The sequence below is a fragment of the Capra hircus genome, chromosome 18 (genome assembly GCF_001704415.2).
Source record: "Capra hircus breed San Clemente chromosome 18, ASM170441v1, whole genome shotgun sequence".
NCBI lineage: Eukaryota > Metazoa > Chordata > Mammalia > Artiodactyla > Bovidae > Capra > Capra hircus.
This window is the reverse complement of record NC_030825.1, coordinates 30,346,809-30,369,068: the sequence shown is the minus strand read 5'-3', so window position 1 is coordinate 30,369,068 and position 22,260 is coordinate 30,346,809. Positions and strand designations below refer to the sequence as shown.

Here is a 22,260-nt window from a genome sequence, read left to right as displayed (position 1 = left end):
GGAACAACAACAACAACAACAAAAACCTGCTCTCAAAAAGCTCCCATACAGATTCATTCAATCCCCAAACCAGTGCCAAGACATCAGATTGAAAAGTACATGGATCATACTTTCTAATCCTGAAACATCTGCTGGGGATGGAAGAGCTAGTTGAGATGCTCCCCAGGGACTAAGAAACAGGCGAGAGCCGCTTTTGCCGTCTCAGGCTACCTTGCTAGTGCCAGTGCCAGCTGGTGCCATTTTGGATTTCTCCCTCCAACCTTTTGGCACTAATGGGTGCACCCCACCTAGCTAGAGCCTTGCCCACCCCTTCATCTCAGCCAGCCCTCACATCTAGGTGATAATCCCAGACCTCATGTCTGTTCCAGGGGCCCTTTTAATTTTAGCCATCTTAGATAGCACATAGCATTTTTTTTATAGATAGTACATAGCTTTTTAAATTTGGATTTCTCAGTTCATGCAATTTCACCTGCATTCCTACCACATTTTGCTTTTCCTATTCATACGGTTACTTAAATGGTTTAACTTTTTAATTTAGTTGCTTGTCTTATTATTTATAAGTGATGCTTGTGTGTTCAAGATACAACTCTTCATAAATAAATATCTTTCAAATTTTCTTTTTTCCAGTCACTATTAAAACTGGAAAAATTGTAAGGCATGCTAGTTAGCACTGACTAACATCCTGTATGGAGAAGGCAATGGCACCCCACTCCAGTACTCTTGCCTGGAAAATCCCATGGATGGAGGAGCCTGGTAGGCTGCAGTCCATGCTAAGGGTCGGACACAGCTGAGCGACTTCACTTTCACTTTTCACTTTCATGCATTGGAGAAGGAAATGGCAACCCACTCCAGTGTTCTTGCCTAGAGAATCCCAGGGATGGGGGAGCCTGGTGGGCTGCTGTCTATGGGGTCTCACAGAATTGGACACGGCTGATGTATGGCAAGCATGTCAGTAGTCACTTTTCTTTGAACTTTTTTGTCTTTATTGAATTTGTTACAATATTGCTTTGCTTTGTTTTTGTTTTTTTGGCTACAAGGCATGTGAGATCTTAGCTCTCTGACTGACCAGGGATTGAATCCTCACCCCTGCATTGGAAGGCAAAGTCTTAACCACTGGACCACCAGGGAAGGTTTTCTACTTTACATACTTTTATCTCTATCATTTTTATATCTGGAAACAAAATACAACTACTTGGAGAAAATGTAAAAATTACTGATGCTCAGTAGTCATTCAGTTCAATTAAGTTAGAATCTCTGGAAATGGTACACATGTGTAAGTCTTTAAAAAAAGAATTACCCAGGCATTTTTAATGTATATTCATGGTTGAGAAGCTTGCCCTACCTATCAAGGTTGCTGATAGGATGGATGAGATTACGTTTCTTATTTCTATCTTATGGACAAAGAAACTGAAATTCAGATAGGTGATAAAGAAATTGATTGAGGTAACTTAGAGAAGTGGAGAGGCTAGGATTCAAGTCAACATCTATTTACAAAGATGTAGCTTTTATTAGATCACTCTATGCTTAAAATGGGGCTTCCCTCATAGCTCAGCTGGTAAAGAATCCGCCTGCAATGCAGGAGACCCAGATTCGATTCCTGAGTCGAGAAGATCCGCTGGAGAGGGGATAGGCTACCCACTCCAGTATTCTTGGGCTTCCCTTGTGGTTCAGCTGGTAAAGAATTTGCCTACAATGTGGGAGACCTGGGTTCGATCCCTGGGTTGGGAAGATATCCTGGAGAAGGAAAAGGCTACCAACTCCAGTTTTCTGGCCTAGAGAATTCTGACTCACAAAGAGTCAGACATGACTGAGTGACTTTCACTTCACTTCACTTCATGCCTAAAATGGGATAAAACCTGGTCTGTGAAAGTAATGAGTAGAAATACATCTAAGGCACATCCAGTATAGCAGGTAGACATTCAGATGAAGCTAAAGAGTGTTTCTCAAACTTGGCTCCCATTAGTCAATAATTTGGAGAAGACGATGGCACCCCACTCCAGAACTCTTGCCTGGAAAATCCCATGGATAGAGGAGCCTGGTGGGCTGCAGTCCATGGGATCGCTAAGAGTCAGACACGACTGAGTGACACCACTTTCACTTTTCACTTTCATGCTTTGGAGAAGGAAATGGCAACCCACTCCGGTGTTCTTGCTTGGAGAATCCCAGGGACGGTGGAGCCTGGTGGGCTGCCGTCTATGGGGTCGCGCAGTCAGACACGACTGAAGCGACCTAGCAGCAGCAGCAGCAGCAGTCAACAATTATGTGCAAAATACTGACAGTATGTGGGACGTGGGAAAACTGTCTCAAGTAGCCTCATAAACAGCTTATCCCATTCTAATGACATCTTTCCCTTGAAGAGTTCCTGCCTGATATCTTCTTTGAGTTTAACAATAAAAAAGGCCTTTCACAGTTGCCTCTTCTTTTCTGCCCATCACTTGTTCAGTCTGTAGAACCCCCTGACAGCTAGGGAAGTTCCATTTATAGGCTAGCTGCATGATTTGTTTGAGAGAGAATTTTATGGTACATTAGATACAGTTTATCATCTGCTTAAAAAGATAATTTCAGCACAGAGATTCACCTACCAAAAATGCCCCCCACTTCTCTGTTCATTCAAACCCTGCCTATATTTTCAGGCCCTTCTCCAATTCTACCTCCTTATAAAAGACTTCTTTGACCCTCTTCAAATCCTATTGGAGTTATTGTCACTGCCACTCACACAGTAATCTATCAGGAGTTGCCTGATAATATCTCCTCTACTATTTTCTTCAAGATTTATTTTATACTGCATCATTTAAACTATTTGAATATTTAAATCTCATCCTTCCCTGATCACTAGATGGAATCTATCCTTGTTGGACAATAGGAACCACATACTTAAGTGTGAGTGGAAAGGTTATGCGTGCAAAAGGGGCTCACTTCAACATAACATCAGATCACATATATCAGGGGGCATTTTTAGGGGGAAAGTGTGGGAAACTGCCTCATGAAACAGCTGATTTTAAGATGTTTCAAGGGAAGTTTAGTTGAAATTGGCCTGATGAATGCTGCTATAGTATAAATTATGTCACCGTATCTAAGGAAGGAGTGGGTCAAAAGATAAAGCATGGAGTTTCTGAAGAGTAAATTGTCTAGTCCTGACTCAGACCTGTCTGTATTATGGAGATTTAGGGCATCACCCTGAGAACCTGATGCAACCAACATCCCGTCTGATGCGAGGCATACCAAGCAGGTTCCTGATGATGGCATGAGTTCTCTTGGACTATAGGCATGGAATGTTCCCCCAAATAAATCATTTCACTGATCATACTACCGTTCCATCTCTTCCTTCATATAACTGCTAAAACTAGCCATCATCTGTCCCCTGCTTATGTCTCCAGCTTTACCTTCCATCACTTCTGCCACTATTTCATGGCAACACAATGTCTCTTCTTGTTGCCTGAAGATGTCCTGCTCTTCACAAACCCAAGCTGTTCTTTCCACCTGAAATGTACCTTTATAGTTTAGTTGTATCTCTAAAGCATGAGATTACACAAAACTCTCTCCTTGATTCTGTCTTGAGCAGTCAAGTTCTCTGAGAAATAAATAAAAGGCAGACAGTGACAGGATAAGAAAGGAACAGAAGGCATGGCAAATGCCAGGGGTCACTGAGCACCACAGGCAAGATTCCGTTTTCCCTTATTAAAAATGGAAAGCATTTGAAGGACTCTAGGCAAGGGAAGAATGCAAGCTAGAAATTCTTTAATTCTAGAGAATCCATATATATACATGTAGGTGTGCAATTGATTAACAATGTTGTGATCACTTCAGGTGCACAGCAGAGTGACTCAGTTTGGATATATATGTATTCTTTCTCCCCCAAACTCCGCTCCCATCCAGGCTGTCACATAATATGGAGCAGAGTTCTCTGTGCTATACAGTAGGTGCTTTCACTTCACTTCATGCTTAAAATGGGATAAAACCTGGTCTGTGAAAGTAATGAGTAGAAAGTAGTTATCCATTTTAAACAGAGCAGTGTGTACATGTCCATCCCAAACTCCCTAACAACCCCTTCCCTCCACCCTTCCGCCCTGGTAACCAGAAGTTCAGTCTTCTGCAGAGAATTCTTGGTGTCATTACTACTAGCTACATAGGTTAGTTATAAGTTGTCACCACTATTGGGTGAAAAGTAGCTGAATGAGGACAGTGATAATAGAGATGGAGAGATGATGGGGATACAAGATATATTTACCAAATGAAATCAGAGGGATCTGCTAATTGATTACATTCATAACACCTGGGTTGGAGCTGATGCTGCACAAGACGAAAACAAACCCATTCATTGATCCTTATCTTGAAAAGATAAATAGAACTATCTGAGTGTTAGTGGGTCTTTACGGAATATAAACTCAAGTGATACTTCTTGAATTGGTTTCTTCAACACCATACATCTTGCAATCATTCTCACAGATGCTAATGTTCACATCCTCGAGAATTTCTAAGCATTGGTTAAATACTTTAACTGTCTAAAGTAATTGGCTTCAAGAACTTGAACACATCAATATTAATAAAGAAATTAGGCTTTGACACTCCTTTACAAAAAGAATAATGATAAAAAGAAATTCGAGCAGTACAGTGTAATGCGTGCTAACGAGAGAGAGAGTGATGGTCTGAGCCCTGTGTTCACTCTCCTGTGAGGACTGATTAATGGATGCTTGTGAGCTTCCCATTGAAATGCAGATCCAGGCATGTCTCAGAAAATGAGAGCTCGGGTAAAGAAATATGAAGCCTACGTGCTCTAGCAGTGCTGGTTTCCTCTAGATCTAAGGAGTATCAGGGTCTCTCTCCAGTACTCAGTGACTGGGGAGATCAAAGCCTATCCTTCATTCTACAAAATCACAAGGGATGATTCTAAGCATAAGGTTAATTATTCTGATGTAATCATACAAGATCTACAATAAGTGGCCAACTATAAGATTTTGAGGGAAAACAGACACAATGCTTAAGAAAGAACAGAATTTCAGAGGTCAAAAAAGCTCAGATGTCATTTAGTTTATTTCTCTCCTTACCCAATAGAGAAATTGAGTCACAGAGAAAATAAGACACATAGAAGATCAGACAAATCATTCAGTTCTGATGTTTAACCATGGTTCTGTCACAAATGCCAAAATATTTTCCTATCTCTTTGTGAAAAGAACTTCCTTTTTCTTTGTTACACGTATACAAGAATACCTACTTAGGTAAATTAAAATAGAAAACCCATTTAAAGTACACATAAAGGGCTGGAGACACCATAAATGATTATTTCCTCTTTATTCAATTTCATATTGAGGAAGTAATAAGCATTTAACAATGTCTGCTTCCTAGTTGGCTTTTCCTCCCTCAAATCTCTAGAGAATTTTAATGGCAGCCCGTATGATATTCTGCATTCCCTCTGTCTCATGATTTTACCTAGTCTGTGAGCATGTGTGTGTGCTCAGTTGCTCAGTCATATCCAGCTCTTTGCAGCTTCCTAGACTGCAACCCACCAGGCTCTTCTGTCCATGGATTATCCAGACAAGGATGCTGGAATGGGTTGTCATTTCCTCTTCCAGGGGATCCTCCTGAACCAGGAATCAAACCCATTATCTTCTGTGTCTCCTGCATTGACAGGTGGAAGGGCTCCTTGCCACTACTAAGTTTCTGCACGTGTCTTCTCTGTTCCTGAAATCTATGTTGTTTCCACTTTCTCTCCAGTTACCTCCTAAATTTCTTCCCAGATTTTTTAATGTGGCAGGCCCTCAGTGTCCTAGAGTTTAGGTCAGGTCATTTATCATATACTTCCACAGAACCAATTCCTTTCCTCTTTAGTGGTTTTTCCCATTTATAATTATATTGTAATTTATTGCTGGTTTTCAAGAGGGCATGGCACCAGTGCATTTAATTGGGCTCACCACAATGTCTGACTCATGTTAGATACTCAACTTTCATTTATGTAGCAACTTTCAGAATAAAATAATTTGTGTACAAGGAACCTGGGATTCTTTTAGTTTGCACCTTAATTATAAGTGTTAAAGAATCAAAGTTAAAGACCTAAAGAGATGTGTCAAAAAGTCAGATCTGGGGACTTTATCTAGGCCTCCTCATCCAATGATGTTTCTCCACTTTATGCCCTTACACATCTTATGTGTATTAGGTGAGCTATATATTCCTAATAAACCGTCACTACTTTTTCATCTCTTTCCGTGAACATTTGGTTAAAAATTATAGAAACTCAACAGTAGATGTGTCCAATAGATCTTTTTTCAAGTATTTAATTATTTCTGGCTGTGCTGGGTCTTCATTGCTGCATGGGGGTCTCTAGTTGTGGCTAGCGGGGGCTGCTTTCTAGTTGCAGTGAACGAGCTTCTCATCATGGTGGCCTCTCTTATTGCAGAACATGGGCTTTAGACAGAGGGTTCAGTAGTTGTGTTCCACGTGTTTAGTCGCCCCAACATGTGAAACCTTCCAGGATCAGAGATCGAACATGTGTCCCCCGCACTGGCAGGTGGAGTCTCAAAAACCAAATAACCACAGAAGTCCAACAGATCTTACTGCAAGGTCAAGCTTGATTATATCTTTTTTTGTTGTTCAGTTGTTAAGCCATGTCCAGCTCAACCCCATGGACTGCAGCATGCCTGGCTGATCTTATCTGCCAGGTTCCTATTAAATTTCCCCAAGTAAAAGCCTGTCAGGGCATCTTTCAAATAAAATATCATTTTATTTTATGGAATGATTTTAGTTTTCAGGGCTTTTATTGTGTGTGTGTGTGACTCAGAATTCACTTTAGATGTTATTATCCCTTACAGATCCCTTTATACAGGCTTTAAAAAAAAAACAAAACAAAACTGGAAATCATACTACTCCAGAGACAGCCAGGTACATTGGAAGGCAGCTATACTTCTTCTATCCTTCAGTTCTTCTTGGCCAGACTCTGACTAATTTCCTTAGCATCTTCATTTATATGTACATGAAGGACTGGAAAGGTTCACATCTTTCCAATCAGAAGTGTTGCATGGATCACTGACTCTGAAAGGGAAGTCAGGTACTCAACCTCTTTCTGCTCTGACAGGGGAAGGAAAGTCTTTCAATTCAATCTCAAGTTATCTGGAAACTCTTCTCTGCAGCATGTTAATTGGCTGTTTCAAAGGACACTGATTCAGAAAAAATAAGAATAGATGTTCTAGCTGCTGACAATCCACACATTATCACCTAAAGCTTAACCTAATTAGACTGAATCACTAGTTAGAAGTTTTGACCTTCAGAGAGAACACTGTTACTGTCTTCAGTCAACCATACATATATTTCTTCCTGAATATTACATCTGAAAAAAGGAAGGTAAATTCGCAGCATGTAGCCTATGAATACACTTGACTCAGCCATTGCCTATTTTCCCAAGAGGGTGGAGGGAAATAATCTTTATAACAGAATATTAATATCAATGGACATTTTCTGGTTGTTCTTTTTGTTTGTTTGCAGAGTGATTTCACAAACATTATGAGGTCTAGTTAAACAGTAAAACCCCAAGCTGCAACTGTCTCATTTTTGAAAATATACAAAGACGTAAATCATGGAAAGAAGTAGAAAATGTACCATCTCAAATACTGCAATGTCCTTGAAAAGTCCAGGAAGAGCAGAAACATGCATAAGACACAACCCCAAATTGATGGAGGTATGCTGAAGTTCTTCTGGATTATCTCCAAATAAGACATAGAGAAAAGGAAAATGGTATGACTTTTCTAGTAGTGGGTGCCTTGTGATTAGGACTGTTTGAGCAGGAATTGGGCAAGTCCAGGACAAGTTTTTGGGGAAGGAAAGTCTCAACAGCTTGTGTGGACAAGGTAACTTCTAAGACTTAGGCATAGGCTGGGAAGAAAATTCCTACTGGAAACCTATGTCCAAGATGAGAGACACATTCCCAATGTAAAATTTGCTTCAGATCAGCCAGCTCTGCTTGTTACAACTGAGGCTTCTTTGTGTCTGTCTACTCTTTCTCCAAGGGTTCTATCATGTTTAGAAAACATTGGGTGAGAGAAAAAAAAAAAAGGGGGCTAGAGGAGTGGAAAAATATCATTGAGTATCATGTCGTGTTATGGAAAGTGTAGAGTAGATTAGTGCACAATGCCTGGAATATAACACACAATAAATGGTAATTATGTTGCTATTATACTTATTGTATCCTTTGGTGCCAGTGTTTATCAAAGCATAGCCTTGCTTAGCCTGCATTAGAATTACTCAAAAGGCTTGGAGAAATGTAGATTCCTGGGCTTCAATCAAAGCTTATTCAATCAGCATCTCACAGGGCAAACCCCAAGAATCTGTATTTTTAACAAATATGATCCTGATTCACAATATAATAACAATGGAGAAAGCACTGCTGTACATGCTCTGCATTTAAAAAATTTTTGTTTCATTTATCCTTTGCAGAAAAATCTGATTTTACTGAAGAGAAAGGAGAGGTTCACACAGTTCTGGTAAATCCTCATAGAGTTAATATGCCAGGACAGTTCTGCTTGATCTCAAACCCTGTGTCCTTTCAACTATTTGAAACAATGAGTTGTGAAGAAAAAAAAAAAAAAAAAAGGTGATCCTGGGAATTAACGATCTGGGAGAATGTTGGGTATTGCTTCAGCCCAGGCACAAGGAGAGAAGGAAAGAAATTAGCAACATGGAGACTGCCCACTACATTGGTGCTGAGGAGGGCACTAATTTAGTGCTCATCAAGGAAGAAAATAATAGCTGGCTCTCTCAATCCCCCACATTTATATGGTAAGCCTTACTTCAAAGTCACCCTGGAAAATTACATGACATTTTTATCACAGTCATTTTCAGACTGGGTCATTATCTTTAACCAAACATTTGTGCCACGCTTTGAACAGACACATATATCAGGCGGGCAGTAGATCATGCTAGCAAATTCAGGAGGAGACATTTTCACAATCTTCTCCGGGTTGTCAATCAGAGATGATGATGGTAAGGGAATGAGGGAAAGAAATGTCAGAGGAAAAAGTCCAACCAAACGGCAAGCCCAGTTATCAACCCAAGGAATTGAAACTGGGGACTGGAATTTCAGCAAAATGGGCCGTTCCTCTTGATATAGATGTCCCTCTTCATTTAGGAGATGATTCTAAATAGTCTATCCGAAACTAGAATCTCAGTCCTATTATGCATTAGTTATATACCTTGAGCAAGTCAGTCGAATTCTTAGGATCCCAGTTATTTAATGGGAACAAGGCACAGCTTAGTTTATCTCTATGCTATATATCAATTCTGCTTACTGGCTTTAAAAGCCTGTGCACAATTTGTCAACTTACTAGTTAGTAGATGTCAAATGTTTGGCCTGGAAATTTGACCTTCCGCCTACCTTTGTAAGTACCTAAAAGGTCTTTTCAGCCTAGGTTGACACTCAACCCAGTCTCTGCTTGCAAGTCCAGTCTGCACTGACACATTCATCAGAAGAGTTTAAAGCAACAAATACCACAGGTAGAGCAACAAGATCTAAGTTTAGAACTTGCTTTTATCCATTCTGCTCTGTGGGAGTTTAAGCTGGCTGTCTGAGTCATTATTTGCTCAATATAAAGAGAACTAATAATATTTAATTTCCAAGATTTCTGCCCAGTAAGTAATGTGATACAACAGACTTGTTGCTACGTATAGTGCCTGAAATATGTGCTCAAATTGTCACCTGAATATGTATAGGTTGTTCTAGTCTTTTAAAATAACAATCCATAGTTACTCCCTAGAAGCAAAGACATATTAGTGTTCTATTATATCAGGTAAAAACAAACCTCTTCTCCTGGCCTGCCTGGTCTCTCCTAGAACAGGCAGAGTGGCTTCAGCCCTTTGCAACCTTTTTTTCCCCATCTCTAGTAGATATTGCTACAATGTACTGCAGTCATGACATTGTACAAATGATTCCAAGGTGGTAATTTATGGTGCACTGGGCACAATTCATTTTTAGATGTCCAATGAAACAAGGTGTCAACAGTTTATCAATCTCAAACCAAAGAATATAGATCAAGCTTTTAGGAAATATAGCTCTGTATTCTTATGGTGAACTTAGGCAGATGTATGAAGAGTCTAAGAGGTTCAGAGAAAGCCTAGAGAAGTTTTCTGACTACAAACTGGGCTCCAATACTTCATATACATGTTATTTCATTTGAGAAGCATTTGCTGATGTCTGAGCATTAAGCCTAATGTTGGAGCCTAGGACTACAGACAGAAATATGACATGATCCCAAATATCAACTTAGCAAAATCAGATAGAGTTGTAAGATGATAATTGATTTGAGCATTGAGTTCTAAACATAGTCATGCTTGAGGTAAAGCAGATAGAAAGGAAGAAGGACGGATGTTTTCTAGGTCCTGAAATTGGTACTATAAGTACAATGATGGGCACGTAGGTTACATTAGTTGTGCTTGCTATAATGGGCCTTAAAATTAAGAGTGAAGCCTGGTATCAAACAAGAAAACACACAACTGAACAGCATGATTGATAATCACTTGAAATATGTGAATAAAACACATGTGGTTGGAAGGATCAATACTTTATATAGAGTGGTCATGGAAGGCTTTTTCGAGAAAACAGAGATCAGGAGGCTAAGGCCAGAAGAGGTTTTTATTTAGTCTCCTTGCAGATGCAGAAGGACACTGCTTTTACTCAAGCACTCTGTTAAAACAGATGAACGGGTAAGCTCTGATGTTTTTTACCCTTTCCCAAAGAAAAAGGCTGGGATAAGCAATTCTGGGTCCAGGTAGTTAGGTATAAGAATAAGGAAGCCCAACTTAATTAAAATGTCCACCTACACTCAACAGTTTATTTCATTGAGATTTATTAAAACAGATACTTGTCATTAATCAAAAGTCAATTGATTTCTCAAAAAACATTTATAGAGATTTAACAACTCAGTTATGTGTGTTGTGTGGTTGTCAAGGTCTCAATAAATCTGTTTTTTCAAATCAATGTGAATTTAATTAAAATGCAAAAAAAAATCTCTTATCTGGTTTGCTTCAAATCCCTATTTTATACAATTAATAGGATGCTATTAAGAGCCTGATTTAGTGACTATAGGGCAGGCGGATTTAGTGTCCATTAAAACAGCCAGTGAGTACCAGAGCAGCAGGAGGAGAGGAGGCTGGGAGAGAGAACCAGCAAGATGTCTGCTGAGGCCATCAGACAGCAGTGGGAATGAAGCTGAAACATCACAAGGTTTTGACAGACCTTAAATCCTAATTAGTGAGGACACAGACATCCCAATACATACAGGTCATGTGAAAGGCAGATCACACTACTTCATTCAAATATTTGTGTTATTACTGTCCCATAACCATATTGCATTGGGTTGAACAGACACCCTCCTCCTCCAAATTTCTGCTCACTTGGAACCTGTAAATATGACCCTATTTGGAAACAGGGTCTTTGTAGTTGTGATCAAATTAAAACAAAGGACTGCTGTCCTTCTAAGAAGAGGGAAATTTGAACGTGAATACACAGAGAAGACCATGACTAGATGGAGGTAGAGACAGGAGTGATATATCTACAAGTGAGGAACTCCAGGGATTGCTAGAAGCCAAAAGAAGCTGGGACGAGGCAAGGATGGACTCTCCTCTAGAGCTATCCAAGAGAGCATGATCATGCCAACACCTTTATTTCAGACTTCTAGTTTCCAGAAATGAGACAATAAATTCCTATTGTTTGTAGTACTTTGTAACAGCAGATGAAGAATACCAGCGTAAATAGATCTGTTGGAGTAGAGCTAACCTTTATTATACACCTGCAACTTCAGTCGTATCAGAGTTCTCAAGAAATGTGAACCTAAGACTCCTGTCTATCTACCACCTGGAAGACCTTTGTCATCAACTCTTCTTCTCTCTTTATTGAATATTTACTTTTAAAAGTCAGTTCTTCGGCCTATTGCATGAAGCATTCCCTATAGATTCATCCAGAATGGATCTCTCATTCTAAACTTCTGCTTCAAAATTTCTTCTTTTAAAAGAAAAATTAAAAGAAATAATTTAGTCATGACCTCACTGTCTATTTTGAAATTATATCGTAAAGGCTGATTTGGGGACTTGAATTCATTCAACAAAATTGTATGAGGTGTCTATTTTATGTCAGATACTGTGTTAGATATAGAGAGCTGCCATGATTAAAAAGTCACTAAATGGTCTTATGATTTTATGCTTTCATTATTCAGACTACCCACAAGCCATAGTTATATGCACAAAGAAAGCACTAAATAATTGTTTTTGCTCTAACACTCAATTCTTTCTACTTCTCCATGGGCAGAGAGGCATAACACAAAGACTCAACAGATCTGGTCAAAACCAGACTCTGCCAGAACATATTTTGTGACTAAGAATATGATTCTTAACATTCCTGATTTTCATCTTCCTGATTTCTAAAGAAGAGATCATTTCAGCTTGGCAAATTATTATACATAGATGAGTAAACAGCAAGACCTACCGTATAGCACAGAACATTCAATATTCCGTTCTATACTATAGTGGAAGAGAAAAAGAAAGTGGAGATAGCAAAATCTACTTTGTGGGCTTGATGTATGGATTCACTGATTAACAATTGCAATGTAATTCAACAAATATTAGCTGCCTTCCGGGCTTCAGCAGCAGTAAACCCTCAGTCTTTGAACGGTTTTTCCTGCCTCCTTTCACCGGCTCTTTGTATGCAGTGTGTGTGATCAATCATGTCCGACTCTTTCTGACCTGCCAGGCTCCTCTATCCATGGATTTTTCCAGACAAGAATACTGGAGTGGGTTGCCATTTCCTACTCCAGGGAATCTTCCTGACCCAGGGATCGAATGCCTGTCTCTTGTGTCTCCTGCATTGGCAGGGAGATGCTTTACCACTGTGCCAGTTGGGAAGCCAAGATTAGTTCCTGGCACTTATTCCTTGAATAGACGAAAAAAAAAAAAAAAAAAAAAAACACCTGGGAAGGCAATAGTTTCTTCTGATGATATTTCAACAACAGAATTCTTTCTTATAAGGACATCCTAGAAAGCTGATGTCAGATACTGACAAAAAAAATAAGTAGATACGACAGGTGAAAGGGAAGGATGATCTTTTGAGCAAAGCCAGCAGCAGCCATTAGACTAGATCACAGAAAAGCATTTAACTTCCAGTTGTTCTTAAGCGTATTGATCTCCCCCAACCCTGGAGCCCCTGTAGCCTGCCTGATGGGTAGCTGACCTCAGTGCCCAGCTAGAGTAGTCTCTTCTGCAATTTAATAACTGTCAGTTTCTCACATTTTGCTCAAAGTATGAGTTTGGGGAATGGAGAATGAACACTGAAAAACTCTCCAGCTCTTCCTTCCTAATAACCTTGTGTTGCCTCTAAAGATTGAGCTCATGTGCACAGGAATTAATGAAAGAAGAGCAAAGAACACTGCAAGTAATCCAGAGGGTCAAACAGGGTGGGAACACCTGGCATCGTGTCTAATTAAGCTTTACAAGGGAAGGAACAGCAGTCATTACACCCAAGTCCTCTTCACAAATATGCATTCAATTATGAGCCTCCCAAGGCCCTGCTTTGCCTCTTTGTCATTCACATACTAGTTTTCTAATTTCTAGTATCCACTCCTTTATCAGGTCATTTCTCTTCTTCTTGTCTTTGCTCTCACATCCTGTCTATCACTGGGACAGACATAATAGGAAGAACAAGCAATCTGAAATCTCCCTGATGGTAGCTGTAATTCTGATCACTTGGAAACTTGTTTCCAACTGTTTCCAACATTTTGTTGAATTGTTCATCCTTTTTTTTAAGATTTTTTTTTTAATGTGGACCATTTTTGAAGTCTTTATTAAATTTGTTACAATATTGCTTCTGTTTTATGGTTTTGGGCTGCAAAGTATGTGGGATTTTAGCTCCTCAGTCAGGAATTGAACCCATGCTCCCTGAATTGGAAGGCAAAATCTTAACCACTGGACCATCAGGGAAGTCCTAGATGTTCAAGCTTTCACTCTTTCAGGAAGTTCTGACTTAGTGCTGATGTTCCAGGCATTGAGAGAGAGAGACATCAAAGTTCTTACCTGCAAGGAGCCACCAATCTAGTGAGAAAAGATTAAAGAAGCCACTTCTGGAAAACAGAATGTAAGCTCCACAGTAAAAGTCATATTTTTAGAGTTTTTCATCTTTTGTCAGATGCCTACTTTTTCTCCCAGTGGTCCTCTGAAGCAGGCGATTATTGTACCATTTTATAGATAACGTACCCAAGGCTCAGTGATGTTAAATAATAGAGGTAGAGTGCTACAATTAAGAATGTGCACTTAAAGTCATAACCTCTGAGTAAACTTAAACCTTTCTGTACCTTTTACGGTTCCAAATAGGAAAAAGAGTACGTCAAGGCTGTATATTGTCACCCTGCTTATTTAACTTATATGCAGAGTACATCGTGAGAAATGCTGGGCTGGAAGAAGCACAAGCTGGAATCAAGATTGCCGGGAGAAATATCAATAACCTCAGATATGCAGATGACACCACCCTTATGGCAGAAAGTGAAGAGGAACTAAAAAGCCTCTTGATGAAAGTGAAAGTGGAGAGTGAAAAAGTTGACTTAAAGCTCAACATTGAGAAAATGAAGATCATGGCATCCGGTCCCATCACTTCATGGGAAATAGATGGGGAAACAGTGGAAACAGTGTCAGACTTTATTTTGGGGGGCTCCAAAATCACTGCAGGTGGTGACTGCAGCCATAAAATTAAAAGATGCTTACTCCTTGGAAGAAAAGTTATGACCAACCTAGATAGCATATTCAAAAGCAGAGACATTACTTTGCCAACAAAGGTCCATTTAGTCAAGGCTATGGTTTTTCCTGTGGTCATGTATGGATGTAAGAGTTGGACTGTGAAGAAAACTGAGTGCTGAAGAATTGATACTTTCGAACTCTTGAGAGTCCCTTGGACTGCAAGGAGATCCAACCAGGCCATTCTGAAGGCGATTAGCCCTGGGATTTCTTTGGAAGGAATGATGCTAAAGCTGAAACTCCAGTACTTTGGCCACCTCATGAAAAGAGTTGACTCATTGGAAAAGACTCTGATGCTGGGAGGGATTGGGGGATGGAGGAGAAGGGGATGACAGAGGATGAGATGGCTGGATGGCATCACCGACTCGATGGATGTGAGTCTGAGTGAACTCCAGGAGATGGTGATGGACAGGGAGGCCTGGCATGCTGTGATTCATGGGGTCGCAAAGAGTCGGACATGACTGAGTGACTGAACTGAACTGAACTAAACTGTACCTTTTATAAGCCCTAAGACTTTGACCAATTTTTTTTTTTTTTTTTTTTTTTTTTTTGCCCCCAGAGAGGAGTTGATTTCTCAGTTACGAAGAAATACATGGAACTTGAGGTCAATCCCTAAGCTCTCTATTTCCCTCTAGACATGTTTTCTCTTCTCAGTTCTGTCTTCATTCTCACCCCTCTCTCATCTGTGAGATCTCTGTGTATGACATGGGGGCCAAGGATGAACACTTGTGCATTTGATGGTTTGCAATGCCAAGCATTTCACCCTCTTGAATCCAGTAGGGAAACTTCTGCTGGCCCCCTTGGGCTGCAGTTGAGTGAGCTTTTGTTGCAGACACGGCGGGTGGGCTGCTGGCTGTCATCGGGCCAGGCTGGAGCTGGGCGTCCTCTGGTGCTCACTTACCCAGGCCAAGAAGGACCAGGAAGAACTTTTGGAAGTAAAGATAGAGGAAGAGGAGATGGAGGAGGAGCATAAATATGCCACTGCTCAGGATCAGAACCTGCAAAAGAACAACACCCACAGCAGGGAGGTCTTCCGATGGTACTTCAGGCACTTCTGCTACCAGGAAACATCTGAGCCCCATGAGGCTTTGAGCTGACTCTGGGAACTTTGCCATCAGTGGCTGAAGCCAGAGACCCACACCAAAGAGCAGATTCTGGAACTGCTGGTGCTGGAGCAGTTCCTGACCATCTTGCCTGAGGAGCTCCAAGCCTGGGTCCAGGAACAGTATCCAGAGAGTGGGGAAGAGGTGGTGACTGTGCTGGGGGATTTAGAGAGAGAGTTGGATGAGCCAGGATATCAGGTCTCAGTCGGCACTGAGGAACAGGAAATGTTCTTACAGGAGATCGTACCTCTAAGAACAGAACAAGAACCCAGAATGTGCCTTCCGACTTCCGTCTGTGCAAGCCCAGCCAGAGTGTGAATCTGCAGAACTTGAAGCCCAACAGAAGCAAGATATTGAGACTGGAAATGAGTATAGGAATTTAAAGCAAGAAGTTTCTTAAGAAATGAAACCATATGGGAATATAGCTAGCAAATTTGAAAATGAAATGTCTCAACCAGCTAGGTATGAAAAAACATATGAACCTGAAGGAAAAACAGGAGAGTCTTCTGACTATTCAAGGGAAGATAAAGAACCTACATGTGATGAAAATGGAGAGGTCCACCACAAAGAAAACTGCTATCAGTGTAAGGAATGTGGGAAGTCCTTCAGTCAGAGCGGCCTTCAGAGCAGCATCAGAGAATCCACAATGGAGAGAAACCCTACAAATGTGATGTATGTGGAAAAGCCTGTATTTAGAGGACAAGCCTTATAGAACACCAACGAATTCACACTGGAGAGAGATCCTATAAATGTGATAAGTGTGGGAAGGCTTTCACTCAAAGATCAGTCCTCAAGGAACATCAGAAAATGCACACTGGAGAGAGGCCCTATAAATGCGATGGGTGTAGGAATGCCTTCTGAGGAATCATCAGCCTCATTCCGCATCAGAGAATCCACACTGGGGAGAAACCCTACCAATGTGATGAATGTGGCAAAGCCTTCAGACAGAGGTCAGATCTTAGTAAACACCAGAGAATCCATAATAGAGGTGATCCCTATACACGTAAAAGGCTTGGGGAGTCATTTACACAGAACTCAGCTCTTATTCCCAGAGAAGGCAATGGCAACCCACTTCAGTACTCTTGCCTTGAAAATCCCATGGATGGAGGAGTCTGTGGGCTGCAGTCCAGGGGGTCGCAAAGAGTCGGATAGGACAGGAGTCATTGTGGGTAACCTTTCAGACTTGGTCCTTGCTCATCTCTCTGGAACTGAGACAACAGGGCATCTTAAACTCAATAAAAATAAAAGTGTGTGTGGGGGGGTATTATGGGTTGCATTGTGTCCCCCAAAAGATAATACTGAAAACTTAACCACTGGTACCTGTGAATGTGACTGTATTTTGGAAAAAGGGTCTTTGGACATGCATTCAATTTAAGATGAGGTCAATTGGGTGAGCTCAAATCCAAAGATGACTGGTGTTCTCACAAGAAGGGAAAAGACACAAAAGGAGGATTTCATGTGATGACAGAGGCAGAGAACAGCATGAGGCAGCTGCAGGCTGAGAAATATCAAAGGTCAATGAGTACCATCAGGAGCTGGTAAGAAGCTCAGAAGGACTTGACCCACAGAGCCTCAGAGGGAGCATGACCCTACTAACACCTTGAGCTCGGACACGTCACCTCTGGATCTATGACAGAATGAATGAATTTCCGTTTTTTGCAATCAGCCAGTTTGTGGTACTTTGTTATTATGGGCATGTAGGAAATGAATACCAGAGCTCTCAAAAATTTCTTAAGAAAACACTTGGACATATGTCCCAGTATGGTGACCATTTCAGACAATCACCATATTTGTTATGTTTCCTTGAGTATTTTTCTGCCCCACATACTTACCAGAAAGTGCTGTTTCTATAAAATTATAAAATGTTTGAGCTGAAATGAACACACTCGTAATCATCATGACTAATTCGTTCTTGTCATGAAGGAATTTTAGTCCTGAGGAAAGCAGTAACTTCTCAAGAGTCAACGATCAGGATAGGAAGAGATTTCCTGTCTTCCTTCTCTCATGCTTGTGCTCTTTCCTTTAATAGACTGTTTCTCTGGCTCTTCTAATCCCTCAAGTTTTTAAAATAGAAATCTGTGGGCAAAATCCAAACATAGCAGTATACTCTTTCATTCTCCAAATGCATAAAATGATTCTTGGGTGTAATAGTTATAACTGAAGGATGGATAAATTTGGCATTTTTTCCCCTTTAAATTAGAACACATATGTACAGAAGAAATTTTTCTAAAGTTTAGAAGTGGTCAAACCGTTATACAAAACAGCAACAAAATTTATATAATCACTAAAGCTGTTAATAAATTCATAACTCTAATTTTGGATACAGTTAATATTCTTAATGTTTGTGCTAATGATTTGTATGACAATCCCATTTGTGTGAAATCCCATTTGAAATGGTAATTGACTTGCACAACTCAAAAGATAAGAAGTGATGCTGCTGCTGCTGCTAAGTCGCTTCAGTCGTGTCTGACTCTATGTGACCCCATAGACGGCAGCCCACCAGGCTCCCCAGTCCCTGGGATTCTCCAGGCAAGAACTCTGGAGTGGGTTGCCATTTCCTTCTCCAGTGCATGAAAGTGAAAAGTGAAAGTGAAGTCTCTCAGTCGTGTCCGACTCTTAGAGACCCCATGGACTGCAGCCCACCAGGCTCCTCCATCCATGGGATTTTCCAGGCAAGAGTGCTGGAGTGGGGTGCCATTGCCTTCTCTGAGATAAGAAGTGAGTGCTTCACAAATGTATGGAAAACTTTATAAAAATAAGTAAATGCAAATTAAAAAACATGAAACTCATTTTTTTCCTATCAGATCATTGCTTAAAAAAATAACATAAAAGTCTGGCAAGTCTATCCTAAAACAAATAACTTTATATACTATGGTCAAGACTGTATATTAAAAATAATCAGTCATTATGAATGAAAAACATTAAAATGTACACATATTTTGACCCTGTAATTCCAGCTCTAGAAATTTATGTACAGGGAAAAAGCTTATATATTGTAATTCCTTGACCCAAAAAATTTGCAAGATGAAGTATAAATAAATGCTCAGCAATTGAGGGGAGTTTAAATATACTATATTGTAGGATATTATGTGGGCATTAAAAATATTCACAAAAAAATTTTAATAGCATGAAGTGAAAAGTGAAAGTGTTAGTCACTCAGTCATGTTCAACTCTTTGCAACCTCACGGACTGTCCAAACAGGCTCCTCTGTCCCTGGAATTCTCCAGGCAAGAATACTGGAGTGGGTTGCCACTCCCTTCTGCAGGGGTCTTCCCAACCCAGGGATTGAACCCAGGTCTCTTGCATTACAGGCAGATTCTTTACCATCTGAGGTACCAGAGAAGCCATTTAACAGCATAGAATGCTTAATTTATGGTACCAACTGTAGCAAGAAAGGGTAAAAATAAAAATACAACAGCTCATCTATGCATACTTAAAGCCATTACAAAGAGATGCAAAAATAAACTGTTCCCACTGCTGCTGCTGCTGCTAAGTCACTTCAGTCGTGTCTGACTCTGTGTGACCCCATAGATGGCAGCCCACCTGGCTCCCCCATCTCTGGGATTCTCCAGGCAAGAACACTGGAGTGGGTTGCCATTTCCTTCTCCAATGCATGAAAGTGAAAAGTCAAAGTGAAGTCACTCAGTTGTGTCTGACTCTTAGTGACCTCATGGACTGCAGCCTACCAGGCTCCTCCATCCATGGGATTTTCCAGGCAAGAGTAAACTTTTCCCACTACACTGCTGCAAATTTGGTGTCATCCTCCTCTCAGACCATCACTCTGCATATATGCTCAGGGAATGTGCACACATATATATGAATTGAAAAAAAGGAATGTTGTAACCCAGTTTCTTTTTCTCTCTCCATTCCAAAAATGTGTTCTATTGTTAGAAAACAGAAGTTACCAAGTGGTTACAAAATAGATAATTATGCATGTTTAAAAGAAGAGAGATCTAAGCTAGCCAGACAAGCTAGCCAGACAGACTGAAACATGAAAAAGGCATCTGTTTGGGGTGACACCTAGAGAGGGTGTTGATGGAAAAGAAGAAGATATCTCTTTGAGGTATAAGCCCTTATTTCTCTTCCCCACTGCTCATCCTCTCTTGACTTTGGTAAACTGTTCCTCTCTCACTTCGACCAAAAGTTTTCAGCTGGAACACCCATATTTCTTTTAATAAGATCTTGGCCTCCCTTTGATGTTAAAGTGCTGCATTCATCATTTATAGCACCAACTGTAGCAAGGAAGGGTAAAAATAAAAATATAACAGCTAATCTATGCATACTTAAAGCCGTTACAAAAAGATGAAATTGATACTTTTGAACAATGGTGGTATTGGAGAAGACTCTTGAGAGCCCCCTGAAGTGCAAGAAGATCAAACCAGTCAATCCTAAAGGATATCAATCCTGAATATTCATTGGAATGACTGATGCTGAAGCTGAAACTCCAATACTTTGGCCACCTCATGTGAAGAGCTGACTCATTGGAAAAGACCCTGATGCTGGGAAAGACTGAAGTTGAGAGAAGGGGACGACAGAGGATGAGGTGGTTGGATTGCATCACTGACTTGATGGACATGAGTCTGAGCAAGCTCCAGGAGTTGGTGATGGACAGGAGAGCCTGGCATGCTTCAGTCCATGGGGTCACAAAGAGTCAGACATAACTGAGTGACTGAACTGAATTCAACTGACCTCCCTCACTGACAATCTAGCAGTCAATAGACTACTGATCCAAATGGGTCAATTCAAATACTTTTCGGGGTTTTAAAAATAGAACTGTAAAAGAGACTTCACCATTTCTAGTAACAGAAGCTTGAGACTGTGATGTTCTTCTGCGTGTTTTGGCAGCTCTGCTTCTCAACACACCGCAGGGGAGAAGCCAGTGTTCAGTGAGAGAGGATAATGCCAGCAGACAGGGGAGGCAGAGACTTACGCCAGAGAGAGATCTGGCTGGATTCTCATCTCTGGGAAAAGTAGTATCAATACTTTTGCCCTCTGTATGGTTTACTTATTGAACATTCAATTCTCTCCGAAACTCTAGAATCTTTCTGATGAGAACCTCTGTTTCCTTACACTAACTTGACTTTCGTTTCTTGACAATGTAACAACAGAAATAGGTTTCATGAAGAAGCATGACATCTGCAAAAGATAACATTGTGTCCTGCAAAAGGCAGAATAAACACAGTGGCTGCAGAGCAAGATATGATGTTAAGAGATGAAACTAGAGACATGGACCAGGATCAGATGGTAAAGGACTTCAATTGTCATTCTTAAAAATGAGAAATTTAGCCTGTTACCAACATGGAAATTCTGAGTGACTTTCAGCTGAGGACTGGCATGATCAGTTTGTGGTTTTAGAAGCACCTCTCCAGTGGAGGTGTGGAGAAAATATTGGTACATAACAAAAGCAAAGGCAACAATTCAATTTGGAATCTATTACGATAGTTACTGTGAAAGACTATGAAGGCTAGATGTAGTGAAGTACCGTGAAAAAATGTAGAAGAGGCAACCGAAAATATTAAGCTACTTTGGCAGGTCATGACTGTGTGTGTGTGTATATCCACCATCCAGTCTGACAAGATTCTAGGGTTAGGGTTAGGGTCTGGCTTCCCAGGTGGTGCTAAGGATAAAGAATCTGCCTGTCAATGCAGGTGACTTAACAGAGGCAGGTTTAAGGCCTGGGTCAGGAAGATCCCCAGAAGGAAATGGCAACCCACTCCAGTATTCTTGCCTGAAAAATTCCATGGGAAGAGGAGCCTGGAGGGCTACAGTCCACAGAGCCACAAAGAGTCAGGAAATGATTAAGTGATTGAGTGCACAGGGTTATGGTCATATATTAAAAGAACAGTTCTGGGTAACATCATTTCTCTTAAGATGAATTTTTATTGTCAGACTTTAGAAACATTGCATTTTAGATATAGAACACAGATTTCTCTCCCCTTATAGACTCACAGTAAGTCTGTACAAAGCATGTTGCGATCAATGCATCTGAAATAAATAATCCTTTTTGTTGTTGGCCTGATAATCAAGGAGGAATGTTGCCTTTTACAAAAAGGAAAATTATAGAAAATAAAAACGAGCTTAAAAATTTAAAAAAGAGCTTTAAGTTAAAAGATGGTTGCTCCTTGGAAGAAAAGCTATGACAAACCTAGGCAGCATATTAAAAAGCAGAAACATTACTTTGCCAACATAGGTCTATCCAGTCAAAGTTATGGTTTTTCAATAGTCATGTATGGATATGAGAGTGGGACTATAAAGAAAGCTGAGCGCTTAAGAATTGATGCTTTTGAACTGTGGTATTGGAGATGACTCTTGAGAGTCCCTTGGACAGCAAGGAGATACAACCAGCCCATCCTAAAGGAAATCAGCCCTGAATATTCATTGCAAGGACTGATGCTGAAGCTGA

The 22,260-nt window shown here is 40.4% G+C and overlaps 1 pseudogene; it reads left to right on the top strand.

Moving 5' to 3' along the window:
- LOC102172291 overlaps nt 1–22,260 on the top strand; it is a 148,809-nt pseudogene that overhangs the window by 103,501 nt on the left and 23,048 nt on the right.